Source organism: Convolutriloba macropyga, chromosome 1 (genome assembly GCF_964194025.1).
Source record: "Convolutriloba macropyga chromosome 1, txConMacr16.3, whole genome shotgun sequence".
NCBI lineage: Eukaryota > Metazoa > Xenacoelomorpha > Acoela > Convolutidae > Convolutriloba > Convolutriloba macropyga.
This window is the reverse complement of record NC_134468.1, coordinates 46,073,624-46,090,417: the sequence shown is the minus strand read 5'-3', so window position 1 is coordinate 46,090,417 and position 16,794 is coordinate 46,073,624. Positions and strand designations below refer to the sequence as shown.

The window sequence follows — 16,794 nt, the reverse complement described above, 5'->3', positions numbered from 1 at the left end:
TAAGTGACGTCTCGGCTTAGAGAGACCATTTCATGCACACTTCGTGACGCGGAATAGAAATTCTCGAACAAAGTGAGGACCGTGGTCGCAGAAAAACATCCTTTTAAATATTACGCTTATCTCATACAAGTCAGTTTTTGGTTACTTTTTGGCACTATAGTCTGACGGGTTTTTTTGTTGATATGTTGAAATTTTCGACTACTACTCAGAATAGGCAGCATTGCTGATACCAAGAAAGAAAGAAAGAAAGAATTAATTTCGTAATTGTGATAAAAATCAACCATTAGCAAGGACAGATAGCGAGATCATGCGGATCTGCTATTTCAATCTACCACTAATTACAAATTAACAATTGTCAGTCAACAAGTATAATGCATTAAATGCCTAGCATCAATTAAATTCAGTGCATCTTGAAGTAACAAACAAGTGGAGTAGTATTAATGCCAAACAAGTGGAGTAGTATGTATACCTCAAGAAATTATTGCGAAGTCCAGCGGGGAAAGTATTTGTTACTATAAAACATGATCCAGAGATTGACTAGCCGTCATTTGGCATTCAAGGTGAATTTTTGATTTTCAAATATCTAAGATGGTTGATGTTTATTTAAATATGAACCTTGTTAGTTCATAATTTTTAAATAACAATAATTTTTTCACTTCATTGCAAAAATTGGATGATTTCTTTCCAGAAGACAAATTGAACTCTGATGAGTCAACTCCAATTTTAATCAGTTTGTTATAAAGTTTAGCACCTCGAAACGAAAATGAATTTTTATCGTTTACATAATGGATCGTTTAATGGATTTTTCGTTTACAAAAGGGCTCTTCTAACAATTTCAGATAGAAATTTCTGATTACCCTTATGAAGGAATGTTTGAAAGTGAAAAGATTAGTGAAAAATCATATGTGTTTTGACTCTTTATAGCTTTCAGAACAAATTGAGAAGTTCGTAAATGTGTAGTTCATAAATAGTTAAGATTGAATTCTTGGCAAATAAGTCGTCTCAGTTATCGCTTTTTTTCTGAAGCGAATAAACATAATTATCTTCTTTTAAAAACAGAGAGATAATTTATAGAGACGAGTAGCTACAGCAGCAATAAACTAAAGCACCAAACTGCAAAATAGGAGCAACATTAGTAATATAATATTCTAAGAGGGTTTTCTGTTGTACATAGTATCTGAGCTTAGAAACAATTCCGCATCTTTCGAACGAGTCTTTCTTTCACATAGTCAATATGGGACTGAATTGAGAGTTTTTTATCTAATTTGATTCCTAAGTGTTTGCACAATGGTTTCACTAGTATAATATTGAAGCTCAGGTATAATGTCGTGTCTGCGGATAATGCTTTCAGATTTATCTGAACTGTTTTTTTTTAGATTTAGTGCTAATTTGTTCCTTTCGAGCCAATTTTTGATTGCCTCAAGATCTGATTCATTTTCTTTGGAAGTAAATCCTATGTTTTTGATATTTGTATCACCAGCAAAAAGAAAAATGTTGACTCTTTTTTAGACGTTTGGCATGTCATTGATATAAATCAGAAATAATAATGGGTGATCCTAATTTGATCTTTGAGGAAGTCCTTGGTTATTTTCACTCCAAGTTGATGATAAACTATTTACGTAAACTCTTTGGTATCTATTTTGTGAATTTTATTTAAACCAACTCAAAGAATTATCCCTAATTCCGTATTTTTCTAGCTTATATACTAAAATTCGCGGTTAATTGTGTCAAAAGCTTTCTTTAGAAAAACAGAAAACGTTTGAGGAGCTCTGCCCTATTGACACTTTCTCAGTAATTTCTACTATCGCACCAACTATGTAATTTTTAGATCAAAAGCCAAATTGTTTAGAGTAAAAGAGTTGTCGTGATTCAAAGTATTAGTAAATTCGATTAAAAACAACACGCTCTTAAATTTAATTCCAGGCATTTCGAAGTGAAATTGGCCGATAGTTGTTTTCTTTCAGTCTGCATTCTCCTTTACGTAGGGTGCAAAACTTTTGCTGTTGCCAATTCTTTTGGGAAAATGCCCTCAGAATAGAAAAAATGATCAAGAAGACTAAGTAATGTATTATCACTTCCACCGAAGTTTTAGTTAGAACATTATTTTTTAAATCATCGACTGACAAAAATTTGTTGTCCAGCTGCGTCACAATTCCTATCACTTCTATTCTAGTCGTTTTTTGAAAAAACATATAGGTTCCTTCGGATGGAAAATTTGGAGTGAAAGGCCATTTTAGGTGTTTACTTATGTTATATCCAATAGTAGCGTAGAAATAATTGAAAAGATTTTCATTATCATCATCTATTGGTTGACTTTTGTCCTTGAAGCATGAGCTTAGAAGCAGTATGTAAGTACAACTTGAAGTTTAGTCTTTCAACTCATTAAGAAGCTTGAAATAAAATTTTTTTGCGATTTTAATTTCCTGCTCGAGCAAGTATGTTTAATTTCTGAACTGATCAAGTGTTTTCCTTTTCTCTCTCCAATTTGGCGTTTTCCTCGTTTCGCTTGCTTCATAAAATATTTAAACGTTTTTTAAATCATACGGGCATTTTGAATTATTTCTTCTTTGCCGTTTATATTGGCATTTAAAATCAGTTACATCACGAAAAAGTCAAGATAGTTCGCTCAAAGCTGAGCACGGATAATAATTATGATATTTGAATTAGTCATTGGCTTGTATATGTTGTAGCAATGATTTTTTATATTCATACACAAGACTATGGCTTTTTGTAAAACTAATATCCCGAAAAAAACTTTTTCCTATTTTGTGTTGATTTCTTGCTGACAGCATTATTTTAACTGGGTAATGATCAAAAGTACCTTGCGTTTCAGACAAGGGATAAAAGGACGTACCTATGTATAAAGATTACGAATAGCCTAATTTCATCATTTTTCCAAAGACGTACCTAAAAAAAGTGAGAGAACAAAAGGCCTGTCATCTTATCATAATTAACCACCAGGGGGAAATGCGTCCAAGTGGGATAACTGATTTCCTTTCTAATTCACTTCAGATAATCTTAACTACTTAATAAATTCCCTCTGCAGAGTTTTTACTTTGACACACTTCATTTAAGCATAACTTTTTCACTTATCAATTTTTTTTAAATATTCGATTAATAATGAAATTTTGTTTTCAATAATTTCAAACTATCGGAAGTTTTTCAAAAATACTTTTTGAAAAAAATTTGTTGAAAGTTTAATCTTTTTTCTAATTTTTTAGTCCTCATGATGTGAAAGCATGCAAGAAACCCATTTTTTGGCAGTTTGTTTTGATAGTTTTTGGTGTTTCTCTCGTTAGTTTCAGTTTCAAAAAACCGAAATTGGCAAAATGTTATTCGGATAAATTTGTTCTAATGATCGATTAAACTTTTTTAACGCACGATTTTAATGGAAAATACTAGAGAACAGGAAACGAGCACTGAATATTATTTGTGTTTTTGTGGTTTCAGATTCTGAAACCAAAAACTAAAATTTTTTATTTGAAAATGTACATTTCAGTACAACTTTATAGGGTATTTTTCGAAGTGGAATTCGATTATGGTAATTTCAAGGTTAATGATAGAGTATAGTTTTGGGTTTCTTAGTTTTAGTTTCTTAAACCTCAGACTATAAAATAAGTTTTCCGAGAATGGTATGCTGTATTAACTGTCTATGGTTTGTTTATATTCAAAAAATTGGATGGTGATTTGTTTGATCCTAAAAAGTTACATTTTCGGTTTTTCTGAATTTTCATCTTCTGAAACCTGAAGACTCAAACTATATTTTTGGAATTAAGTGTTACAGTACATCTTCATAATGTAATTTTTAACGCAGAACCCAATGGACATAGTGCAAAAGTCGTGAAAAGAGGACAACTTTGTTCTATTTTGAAGTTTTATATTCTCAAACCTGAAACCAAAAATTTTTTGAAGCTATATGAACCAAAGCATTTTTTAATGGTTTTTCAACGTAATATTAAGAAACGATAAAACAAAATTTGATGGAGAATAACAAGTTATTGCTTTTCTTCAGTTTTTATAAAATTTTTCCAATTTAAACAACTCTTACCAAAATATACCGATCTAGCAAAAAATGACCAATTGTTGTCAAAAAAACTCAATTATTGCCAAAAAACTCAATGCATCCAAAAAAAACCAATTCAAGCCGAGAGCTAACCAATTGTTGCCGGAAATAGCTAATTTCAACTCATAAATACCCAATCAATACCTAAAAATTACCCAATATAAGCCCAGAAATAACCAATTATTTCCCAAAATAAACTATTGCAACTCAAAAATAAACAACTAAAACCCAGAATAACTCAATCCTTACCAAAAATTTGCAACCTGACCTAAAAATACCAAAATTTTGCCAAAAAATACCCAATTACTGGCAAAAAAGCACAATTCTTGTCCAAAAATACCCAATTCTTGCATAAAAACAATTCTTGGCAGAAGTTACACAATTCTTGGAGAAATCACCCAATTCTTGTTAAAAACATTTACTTCTTGGCAAAAAAATACCCAATTCCTACCAAAAAACCCCCAATTCTTGGCAAAAAGTACCCAATTCTTGCTATAAAATGCCCAATTCTTTCAAGTAAATACCATATTTTTGCTAAAAATTACCCAAGTGTTGCAATAATTACACATTTCTTGGCAAAACAAACCCATTCTTTAAAAAAAACTCCATTGTTGCCAAAAATGAACAATTATTGCCAAAAAACCCAATTCTTGGCAAAAACACGTAATCATTGCCAAAACACCCAAATTTTTGCCAAAATTACCTCATTCTTGCCAAAATGAACCAATTGCAGGCCAAAAACAATCCCTTTCTTTTCCAGAGTTAAACAATTTGCAGGAAAAACATACCCAACTCTTACCAAAAATCTGCTCTATTTTGCCGAAAACACATAATTCCTGCCAAAAAAAAAACATGTTCTAGCAAAAACTGCCCACAAATGTTGCCGAAACCAACACATTTTCACCACAAAATTGCTAAATCTTGTAAAAAAAAATACCCCAATCTACCCACTTGTTTAAAATTGACAAAATTGCCATCATCTGTATTTATCTAAATTCTTCCTGACAATCCAATTTTTTAGCGACCTTACAGAAATCAGATTTTGACATCATTTTTTTGAAGATGAATCAGGTGATCGATATAGGTTTAATGTTTTGTCCAAAATTAATCATTAAACGTATCAGTTTAATCATAGTAATTTAACGATTACCTCCTACTATCTTCACAATCAGGAACAATTATGAGGGCCATTGACCTCGTTGGAACGAAGATTAGTCCAGCTACGTCCTATGATTGCTACAATAACGGATACCTAAGTATTGTATAGAGTTACTAAACTCATGTGAAGGAAAAATAATCCATATTACTTACAATATGATTTTTCTTACTTTATCAAAGCATGCACAGCTTACGTGATTGAAAATTTACTCATAATAATGTATTAATTACGTCACTATTTTGTCATAAAGATGTCATTTTTTATTATAGTGTAGAAAAAAAGTTCAACTCATTGTGTTTCTTTTCCTTCTCTTCAACAAGTCAACTCTATTTAATTTTTTCATTCTTTTCCGGAGACAGTTTCAACCTCAATTTGCTACAAACCTAAGTTGTCATTTATAAATTTTTGAGTGAAAATTCTTCATCTCCAAGACGTCCGCCAATTTCCCATTCAAGGTAAATCAATTGTTATAAAATATGAAAGCAGACCCGAAAAAAACGAAGAAATGTCTATTATAATCGTCGTGCTCATTCGCAAATAGCATATTAATTCTTCAGGGAGCAAGATTTTGCAACATCTTTACCTTGAGTTTATTTAGGAGTTCAACCGTCTTCACCGTAAAAGGCTGGAATAATGAATATAAAATCTGTGAAATTGAACGAAAATCTCAAAGCCAACTCATTCTTCCCCGATTTCAATGATGTTGTACCAATTATAAACGAGAGAAGAATGTGCTTCGGCTGGGTAGCTGAAACCCCATTATCAATTCCCAGGCAGCTTCTGGTCTTTACTATTGCAATCGAGAATTTGTCTGAAGTCCTGTACCATACAAACAGACATCTTTAGACTTCTACAACAACCACAACGAAAACATAACTTTAAACGTCTAAGACAACATGGATCTAAGTAGATCAGTCCGTGCGCAATTCTGTGATAATAAGTTGTCTTATAGACCAATGTATGAAAATCAGCTGGGGATTTTGAGGAGGAGAGTCAACTTAAACTCCTGTGGTGCGTGTCTGACGAGTTTGAAAATTTACAGGAACAAAAAATTAATGACGTGATTATCACGAGAGGGAAAATATTGCATTGACAGAGGATTATTGCAAATATAGAAGAAGAGAACACACTTGATCCCAAACTTGGCAACAAAAATTTTGACAAGGCAGTCCGATTTTCGTGTTTTTCTACAGAAACTGGACAAGATACAATGAATGAAGTACAGGGGGCATCGACTGTTAAAAATGTTTCACTCAAGTCTGCCAAAATCATCCTTAGTACAGAAGCCAATGTATATGCAGATTATCAAGATCATAATTTCCCTAAAAAGGAAATGAGAAATTATCTTAAAAAAATTGCCTCAAATCTGAGCAACCGGAGTACACAAAAGACTGTCAAGAGAAGGGTTCCTGCTGTCAATAACCCCGAGAAGGTGGGAAGTAAAAAAAACGAGATGGTGATGAAAGCGCAGACAAAATATGTCCTCCATCGCGCAAATTGAGACGAGCTGCTTAGTTATATGGTAACAAAAACCGTGACTGATTATTAGTTTATATTTCCTGTACAATTACAGTCCCAAAATTAGTATTTTCTGAGATGAATGTCATGTATGCTTTTGAAATGATGTTTTGAAACTAATATGTAATTAAATTTTAAAATGCTCTTTCATAATCAATTTTTATTAGAAATTCAGTTTTGATTTCAAACTTTTGATTGCTTATTTTTGTTATATCTGTTTTCTTCAAAATCCGGTTAGAATCTAAAATTGCTTGTTTTAGCTTCGTTTTTTAGGCTTCTGCAATGCAATCCCCGCTGCTGCTTTGAATTGTTTGTTCAGAATACTGTTGATGCTCGCCGCGAATGAGATCAAAACAAAGAAACAACTGTCGTTGCGGAGACTATAAAGCTGATTGGAAATAGTTCATCTGTTTATCAGATAATGGACTGCAGTCGACGTACGAATACAAAAATCAGTGAAAAGTGTTCACGAGGATATATTTTTAAACAACAGGTTTTTCCAGTCCTTGAATGAGTTGCCAGACCAGCTTTGAGGCAGAAATGAGCAAGACATTTCCTCTGATCCTCCTGCACGCCAAAATTACAATCTGGCAACTTAATTACAATATCTTTTCTTTCTGCAATCCAAACAAATATGAGTTGATTGAAACGGATAATGATAGTCTTTACATGGCACTTCGTGGGGAAAAACTTGACGATATCAGCCGATCAGAAAAGTGATTATTGTGATACTGAACGACGCAACGCATTTGTCACTTTTTGAAATTTTTTAATGTGAGATTTACAAAATTAATTAATCTTTGAAAAAAATGTTTTAACGCTGATTTTATTTATCTTTTTTACTATTCATAAGCCTTTGAAATTTTTTAATGTAAAACTGTTAAATTTTTGTTTTTTTTGAATAAAAAAACGCAGTTTTACTGAATCATTTTTTTTCAAAAATGTCCTCTTTAACATAAGATTTCCAGCAAAAAATTTAAATTTTGTCGTTTTTCGAACTTTCCATTTCTCCATTTTTTTAGTTTTTGAATTTTTTTATTTAAGATTTTTAATTCAATCTCTTTTTGAAATTAAAAAGATATTTTAAATTCAATTTTATATTTTAAATTCAATTTTTCAGTTTTTAAAGTTTTTTTTTAAATTTTCAATTTGATCATTTTTTTTCCAAAAAAATGTTTTACTAGAATTATTGTTTTTCAAAAATGCCATTTCTTACCTACGGTTTTCTACAAAAAACAAAATTTTCGCTGTTTTTGAATTTTTTGTTATTCCATCTTAAGATTTTGAAGTTTTTGTCATGTAACATTTTCAATTGAAGTTTTTTTTAAAAAAAAAAAGTTTACTAGAATAGTTTTTCTTTCAAAAATGTCGTTCTTTATATAAGGTTTTAAACATAAAAAGCAATTTTTGTTGTTTTTGTTCGTTTTTCTGTTTTTCCATTTTTCAGTTTTTGACGTTTTTTTTACCTAAATTTTTTATTTTAAATTTTTTTTGAAAAAAATGTTTTACAAGAAAAAATTTTCGTTCAAGAATGTCATTTTTTACATAAGGTTTTACTCAAAAACTGCAATTTTTGTTGATTTATAATTTTCTGTTTTTCCACTTTTCAGTTTTTTAAGTTTTTTCATGTGAAATTTTTAAATTGATCAATTTTTTTTTGAAAAAAATGTTTTACTAGAATTATTGTTTTTCAAAAATGCTGTTTTTTACATAAGTTTTTGAACAAAAAATGCAACTTTTGTCTTTTTCATTTTATGTTCTTCCATTTTTTTAGTTTTTGAAGTTTTGTTTTATGTATTATTTCAATTGAATAATTGTTTTTTTTAAAAATGTTGTTTTACAAAAATAATTTTTTTTTCAAAAATGCCATTTTCTACATAAAGTATTCAAAAAAATGTAAGTTTTGCTGTTTGATTTTTCTATTATTCCATGTTTTAGTTTTTGGAGTTTTTTGATGTAAAATTTTCGATTTATTTTTTAAAAAATGGTTGTTTTAGTAGAGTAGTTTTTCTTTCAAAAATGCCGTTGTTACATAAGGTTTTAAACAAAAAATACAATGTTTGTTGTTTGTGCTTTTTCTATTTTTTGTTTTCAAGTTTTTGAAGTTTTTTGTTTAAAGTTTTTAAAAGTGAGTTTTTTGAAAAAAAAATTGTTTTAAAAAAACATTTTTTTTTTCAAAACGGTCGTTTTTTAAATAATTTTTTTAACAAAACATTTAAGTTTTGATGTTTTTTCTAATTCCACTTTTCCACTTTTTCAGCTTTTGAAGTTTTTTGCAATTTTTTTAACGCAGTAGAAAATTTTAACAATCAATTTTTTACAATTATGGAGAACTTTACGCGACAACTGTATCCAGGGGTTTACTCAGAAGTATGTTTGTCATGAGACGTTGTGTAAATCTGAATTTTTTAAACGGAATATGATAATACCCAAATGTAATTGTTTTCAATGAAAAATTGAAGAATTAAATTTGTCATCAAAAGCTTGATTTAATATAGATTTCCGCAAAGTTCTCCATAATTGTAAAAAATCGATTTTTAAAATTTTCGACTGCGTTAAAAAAGTTGCCAGAAACATGAAAAGCTAAAAAATAGAAAAATAGAATAGGAAAGAACCATAAAACTTACATTTTTTTGGTAAAAACATTATGTAAAAAACGACCTTTATGAAAAAAAAAGTGTTTTGGTAAAAAAAATTTTCAACAAAATACTTCAATTAATAATTTCACATAAAAAAATTCAAAAACTGAAAAAAAAGAAAAAAGAAAAATAAAAAACAACAAAAAATGCATTTTTTGTACAAAACCTTATGTCAAAAACAAAATTTTTGAAAGAAAAACAATTCGAGTGGAACTTTCTTATTAAAAAAAAATTGAATTGAAAATTTTACATGAAAAAAACTTCAAAATCTGAAAATCGAACAACAGAAAATTCAATAACAGCAAAATTCACATTTTTGTTTGAAAATCTTATGTAAAAAGCGGCATTTTTGAAAAAAAATATTTTAGCAAAACAATATTTTTTTAAGAAATTATTCAATTTAATATAATATATAAAATACTTCAAAAACTGAAAAATGGAAGAACAGAAAAAGAAAAAAAAACAGAAATTGTATTTTTTGTTAAAAAACATATGTAAAAAACGGCAGTTTTGAAAACAAAATAACTCTAGTAAAACAATTTTTAGGAAAAAATTGATTAAACTAAAATTTTTCCATAAAAAACATTAAATACTGGAAAATGAAAAAATAGAAAAATGAAAAACAACAAAAATTGCATTTTTTGTTTAAAACCTTATGTAAAAAAGACATTTTGAAAGAAAAACTATTCTAGCGAAACTTTCTTTTCAAAAAAAAAGAATTGAAAATTTCATATGAAAAAAACTTTAAAATCTGAAAATGGAATAACAGAAAATACAATCACAGCAAAACTTACATTTATTGTTGAAAACCTTAAGAAAAAAACGGCCATTTTTGAAATGAATATATTTAGTAAAACAATATTTTTTTGAAAAATTATTCAAATGAAAATAATACATAAAATAATTCAAAAACTGAAAAAAAGAAAAAAGAAAAATAAAAAACAACAAAAAATGCATTTTTTGTACAAAACCTTATGTCAAAAACAAAATTTTTGAAAGAAAAACAATTCGAGTGGAACTTTCTTATTAAAAAAAAATTGAATTGAAAATTTTACATGAAAAAAACTTCAAAATCTGAAAATCGAACAACAGAAAATTCAATAACAGCAAAATTTACATTTTTGTTTGAAAATCTTATGTAAAAAGCGGCATTTTTGAAAAAAAATATTTTAGCAAAACAATATTTTTTTAAGAAATTATTCAATTTAATATAATATATAAAATACTTCAAAAACTGAAAAATGGAAGAACAGAAAAAGAAAAAAAAACAGAAATTGTATTTTTTGTTAAAAAACATATGTAAAAAACGGCAGTTTTGAAAACAAAATAAATCTAGTAAAACAATTTTTAGGAAAAAATTGATTAAACTAAAATTTTTCCATAAAAAACATTAAATACTGGAAAATGAAAAAATAGAAAAATGAAAAACAACAAAAATTGCATTTTTTGTTTAAAACCTTATGTAAAAAAGACATTTTGAAAGAAAAACTATTCTAGCGAAACTTTCTTTTCAAAAAAAAAGAATTGAAAATTTCATATGAAAAAAACTTTAAAATCTGAAAATGGAATAACAGAAAATACAATCACAGCAAAATTTACATTTATTGTTGAAAACCTTAAGAAAAAAACGGCCATTTTTCAAATGAATATATTTAGTAAAACAATATTTTTTTGAAAAATTATTCAAATGAATATAATACATAAAATAATTCAAAAACTGAAAAATGGAACAGAAAAAGAAAAAAAACAGAAATTGCATTTTTTGCTTAAAAACTTATGTAAAAAACGGCAAATTTGAAAAAAAACTCTAGTAAAACATTTTTTAGGAAAAAATTGATTAAACTAAAATTTTTGCATAAAAAACATTAAAAACTGGAAAATGAAAAACAACAAAAATTGCATTTTTTGTTTAAAACCTTATGTAAAAACGACATTTTGAAAGAAAAACTATTCTAGTGAAACTTTCTTTTTCAAAAAAAAAGAACTGAAAATTTTATATGAAAAAAACTTTAAAATCTGAAAATGGAATAACAGAAAATACAATCACAGCAAAATTTACATTTATTGTTGAAAACCTTAAGAAAAAAACGGCCATTTTTGAAATGAATATATTTAGTAAAACAATATTTTTTTGAAAAATTATTCAAATGAAAATAATACATAAAATAATTCAAAAACTGAAAAATGGAACAGAAAAAGAAAAAAAAACAGAAATTGTATTTTTTGTTTAAAAACATATGTAAAAAACGGCAGTTTTGAAAACAAAATAACTCTAGTAAAACAATTTTTAGGAAAAAATTGATTAAACTAAAATTTTTCCATAAAAAACATTATATACTGGAAAATGAAAAAATAGAAAAATGAAAAACAACAAAAATTGCATTTTTTGTTTAAAACCTTATGTAAAAAAGACATTTTGAAAGAAAAACTATTCTAGCGAAACTTTCTTTTTCAAAAAAAAGAATTGAAAATTTCATATGAAAAAAACTTTAAAATCTGAAAATGGAATAACAGAAAATACAATCACAGCAAAATTTACATTTACTGTTGAAAACCTTAAGAAAAAAACGGCCATTTTTGAAATGAATATATTTAGTAAAACAATATTTTTTTGAAAAATTATTCAAATGAAAATAATACATAAAATAATTCAAAAACTGAAAAATGGAACAGAAAAAGAAAAAAAACAGAAATTGCATTTTTTGCTTAAAACTTATGTAAAAAACGGCAAATTTGAAAAAAAAACTCTAGTAAAAGAATTTTTAGGAAAAAATTGATTAAACTAAAATTTTTGCATAAAAAACATTAAAAACTGGAAAATGAAAAACAACAAAAATTGCATTTTTTGTTTAAAACCTTATGTAAAAACGACATTTTGAAAGAAAAACTATTCTAGTGAAACTTTCTTTTTCAAAAAAAAAGAACTGAAAATTTTGTATGAAAAAAACTTTAAAATCTGAAAATGGAATAACGGAAAATTCAATAACAGCAAATTTTACATTTGTTGTTGAAAACCTTAGGAAAAAACGGCCATTTTTGAAAAAAAAAATATTTTAGTAAAACAATATTTTTTAAAAAAGATTATTCAATTGAAAATAATACATAAAATACCTCAAAAACTGAAAAATGGAACAGAAAAAGAAAAAAAAACAGAAATTGCTTTTTTTGTTTAAAAACTTAGGTAAAAAAACGCCTTTTTTGAAAAATTATATATCTAACAAAACAATTTTTATGAAAAAATTGTTCAATCTAAAAATTTTTCAAAAAAAAACATTAAAAACTGAAAAATGAAAGAAATAGAAAAAATGAAAAACAACAAAAATTGCTTTTTTTGTTTAAAACCTTATGTAAACCCGACATTTTTGAAAGAAAAACTATTCTATATAACAGAAATTTCAAAAACAGCAAAATAAACATTTTTTGTTGAAAACCTTAGGTAAAAAACGGCATTTTTGAAAAAATATTTTTATAAAACAACATTTAAAAAAAAACATTCAATTGAAAATAATACATAAAATACTTCAAAAACTGAAAAATGTTTTATTAAAAATTTTTTTTCAAAAATGCCGTTTTTTAACTCAGGTTTTCAACAAAAAATGTAAATTTTGATGTTTAATTTGATCAATTTTTTCATGAAAATTGTTTTACTAGTGTTTATTTTTCAAAAATGCCCTTTTTTACATAAGTTTTTTAACAAAAAGGCAATTTCTGTTTTTTTTTCTTTTTCTGTTCTTTCATTTTTCAGTTTTTGAAGTTTTTTATGTATTATTTTCAATTGAAGAATTTTTTTAAAAAAATATTGTTTCACTAAAATATTTTTTTTCAAAAATGCCGTTTTTTACCTAAGGTTTTCAACAAAAAACGTAAATTTTGCTGTTATTGAATTTTCTGTTATTCCATTTTCAGATTTTGAAGTGTTTTTCATGTAAAATTTTCAATTCAATTTTTTTAAAAGAAAGTTTCACTAGAATAGTTTTTCTTTCAAAAATGACGGTTTTTTACATAGGATTTTATACAAAAAAGGGAATTTTTGTTGTTTTTCGTTTTTCTATTTTTCCAATTTTCAGTTTTTAATAATTTTTATGTAAAATTTTTAGTTTGATCAATAATTTTCCAGAAAATTTTTTTACTAGAATTATTTTATTTTCAAAAATGCCGTTTTTTACATAAGTTCTTTAACAAAAAAAACAATTTCTGTTTTTTTTTCATTTTTTGTTCTTCCATTTTTCAGTGTTTGAAGTATTTTATGCATTATTTTCAATTGAATTTTTTTTTTAAAAAAAATATTGTTTTATTTAAATATTTTTTTTCAAAAATGTCTTTTTTTACCTCAGGTTTTCAACAAAAAATGAAATTTTGATGTTTAGTTTGATCAATTTTTTCATGAAAATTGTTTTACTAGTGTTTTTTTTCAAAAAAGCCGTTTTTTACATAAGTTTTTTTACAAAAAATTAATTTCTGTTTTCTTTTCTTTTTCTGTTCTTCCATTTTTCAGTTTTTGAGGATTTTATGTATTATTTTCAATTGAAGAATTTTTTTTAAAAAAATATTGTTTTACTAAAATATATTTTTTTCAAAAATGCCGTTTTTTACCTCAAGTTTTCAACAAAAAATGTAAATTTTGATGTTTAGTTTGATCAATTTTTCCATGAAATTGTTTTACTAGTGTTTTTTTTTTCAAAAAAGCCGTTTTTTACATAAGTTTTTTTACAAAAAATTAATTTCTGTTTTCTTTTCTTTTTCTGTTCTTCCATTTTTCAGTTTTTGAAGATTTTATGTATTATTTTCAATTGAAGAATTTTTTTAAAAAAATATTGTTTCACTAAAATATTTTTTTTCAAAAATGCCGTTTTTTACCTAAGGTTTTCAACAAAAAACGTAAATTTTGCTGTTATTGAATTTTCTGTTATTCCATTTTCAGATTTTGAAGTGTTTTTCATGTAAAATTTTCAATTCAATTTTTTTAGAAGAAAGTTTCACTAGAATAGTTTTTCTTTCAAAAATGACGGTTTTTTACATAGGGTTTTATACAAAAAAGGGAATTTTTGTTGTTTTTCGTTTTTCTATTTTTCCAATTTTCAGTTTTTAATAATTTTTGTGTAAAAATTTTAGTTTGATCAATAATTTTCCAGAAAATTTTTTTACTAGAATTATTTTATTTTCAAAAATGCCGTTTTTTACATAAGTTTTTTAACAAAAAAAAAAACAATTTCTGTTTTTTTTTCATTTTTTGTTCTTCCATTTTTCAGTGTTTGAAGTATTTTATGCATTATTTTCAATTGAATGTTTTTTGTAAAAAAATATTGTCTTATTTAAATTTTTTTTTTTCAAAAATGTCGTTTTTTACCTCAGGTTTTCAACAAAAAATGAAATTTTGATGTTTAGTTTGATCAATTTTTTCATGAAAATTGTTTTACTAGTGTTTTTTTTTCAAAAAAGCCGTTTTTTACATAATTTTTTTAACAAAAAAGCAAATTCTGTTTTTTTTCATTTTCTGTTCTTCCATTTTTCAGTAATTGAAGTATTTTATGCATTATTTTCAATTGAATGTTTTTTTAAAAAAATTTTGTTTTATTTAAATATTTTTTTTTCAAAAATGTCGTTTTTTACCTAAGGTTTTCAATAAAAAATGTAAATTATGCTGTTTTTGAATTTTCTGTTGTTCCAATTTCAGATTTTGAAGTTTTTTTCATGTAAAATATTCAATTCAATTTTATTTTTAAAAAGTAGTTTCACTAGATTAGTTTTTCTTTCAAAAATGTCGTGTTTACATAAGGTTTTAAACAAAAAAAGCAATTTTTGTTGTATGTCGTTTTTCTATTTTTTTCATTTTTCAGTTTTTAATGTCTTTTATGTAAAATTTTTAGTTTGATCAATTTTTTCATGAAAATTGTTTTCCTAGAGTTATTTTTTTCAACAAATGCCGTTTTTTACATAAGGTATTTAACAAAAAATGCAATTTCGGTCTTTTTCTTCTTATTAAATTCTCTTTTTCAGTTTTTGAAGTGTTTCTATGTATCATTAACAATTCAAAAATTGTTTTTTAAAATTGTTGTTTTAATAAAATATTTTTTTCAAAAATGCCGTTTTTTACATAATGTTTTCAACAAAAATGTAAGTTTTGCTGTTTTTGATTTTTCTATTATTCCATTTTTAAGTTTTTGAAGTTTTTTTCATGTAAAATTTTCAATTTATTTTTTTAAAAAAAAGAATGTTTTACTAGAATAGTTTTTCTTTCAAAAATGTCGTTTTTTACATAAGGTTTTTTTGAACAAAAAAAGCATTTTATGTTTTTTATTTTTCTATTTTTCCTTTTTTCAGTTTTTGAAGCTTTTTTTTCAATTTTTTGATTGAATTAATTTTTCGAAAAACATTTTTTTACTAAAACACTTTTTTTCATAAAGGTCGTTTTTTACATAGTGTTTTTAACAAAAAATGTAAATTTTGATGTTCTTTCCTATTCTTTTTTTTCCATTTTTTAGCTTTTCAAGTTTCTGGCAACTTTTTTAACGCAATCAAAAATTGTAAAAATCAATTTTTGACAATTATGGAGAGCTTATTGATAAACTTTGCGGAAATCTATATTAAATCAATCTTTTCTTGACAAATTTAATTCTTTTAATTTTCCATTGAAAACAATTACATTTGGGTAATATCATATTCCGCTTAAGAAATTCAGATTTACAAAACGTCTCACGACAAACATACTTCAGAGTAAACCACTGGATACAGTTGTCGCGTAAAATTCTCCATAATTGTAAAAAACTGATTGTTAATATTTTCTACTGCGTTAACAAAATTGCAAAAAAACTAAAAAAGCTGAAAAAAGTGGAAAAATAGAATTAGAAAAAAACATCAAAAGTTACATTTTTTTGTAAAAAAACATTATGTGAAAAACGACAATTTTGAAAAAAACTGTTTTTTTTTAAAAAAAATTTTAAAAAAAATTTCTTTTAAAGGCTTTACACAAAAAACTTCCAAACAGGAAAATTAAAAAATAGAGAAATCAAAAACAACAAAAATTGTATTTTTTGTTTAAAACCTTATGTAAAAAACCGCATTTTTGAAAGAAAAACTATTCTAGTAAATCAATCATTTTAAAAAAAATTAAATTGAAACTTTTAGATGAACAAAACTTCAAAAACTGAAAAATGGAAAAACAGAAAAATGGAAAACAGCAAAATTCACATTTTTTGTTAAAAAACTTATGTAAAAAAGCATTTTTTAAACAAAAAAATTTTAGTAAAAAAGCATTTTTTTAAAAAAAAATATTCAATTAAAAACAATACATAAAAAATTTCAAAAATCAAAAATTGAAAAATGGAAGAAGAGAAAAACAAAAGAAAACAAATTGCAATTTTTGATAAAAACCTTATATAAAAAATGGCATTTTTGAAAAAGAAAATAATTTTCGT

General features: G+C 25.5%; 1 protein-coding gene across 1 annotated transcript in view; it reads left to right on the top strand.

The window, feature by feature from the left end:
- The window catches only part of LOC142349504 (uncharacterized), a 60,860-nt gene that overhangs the window by 31,855 nt on the left and 12,211 nt on the right, over positions 1 to 16,794 (top strand). The window lies entirely within an intron of this gene.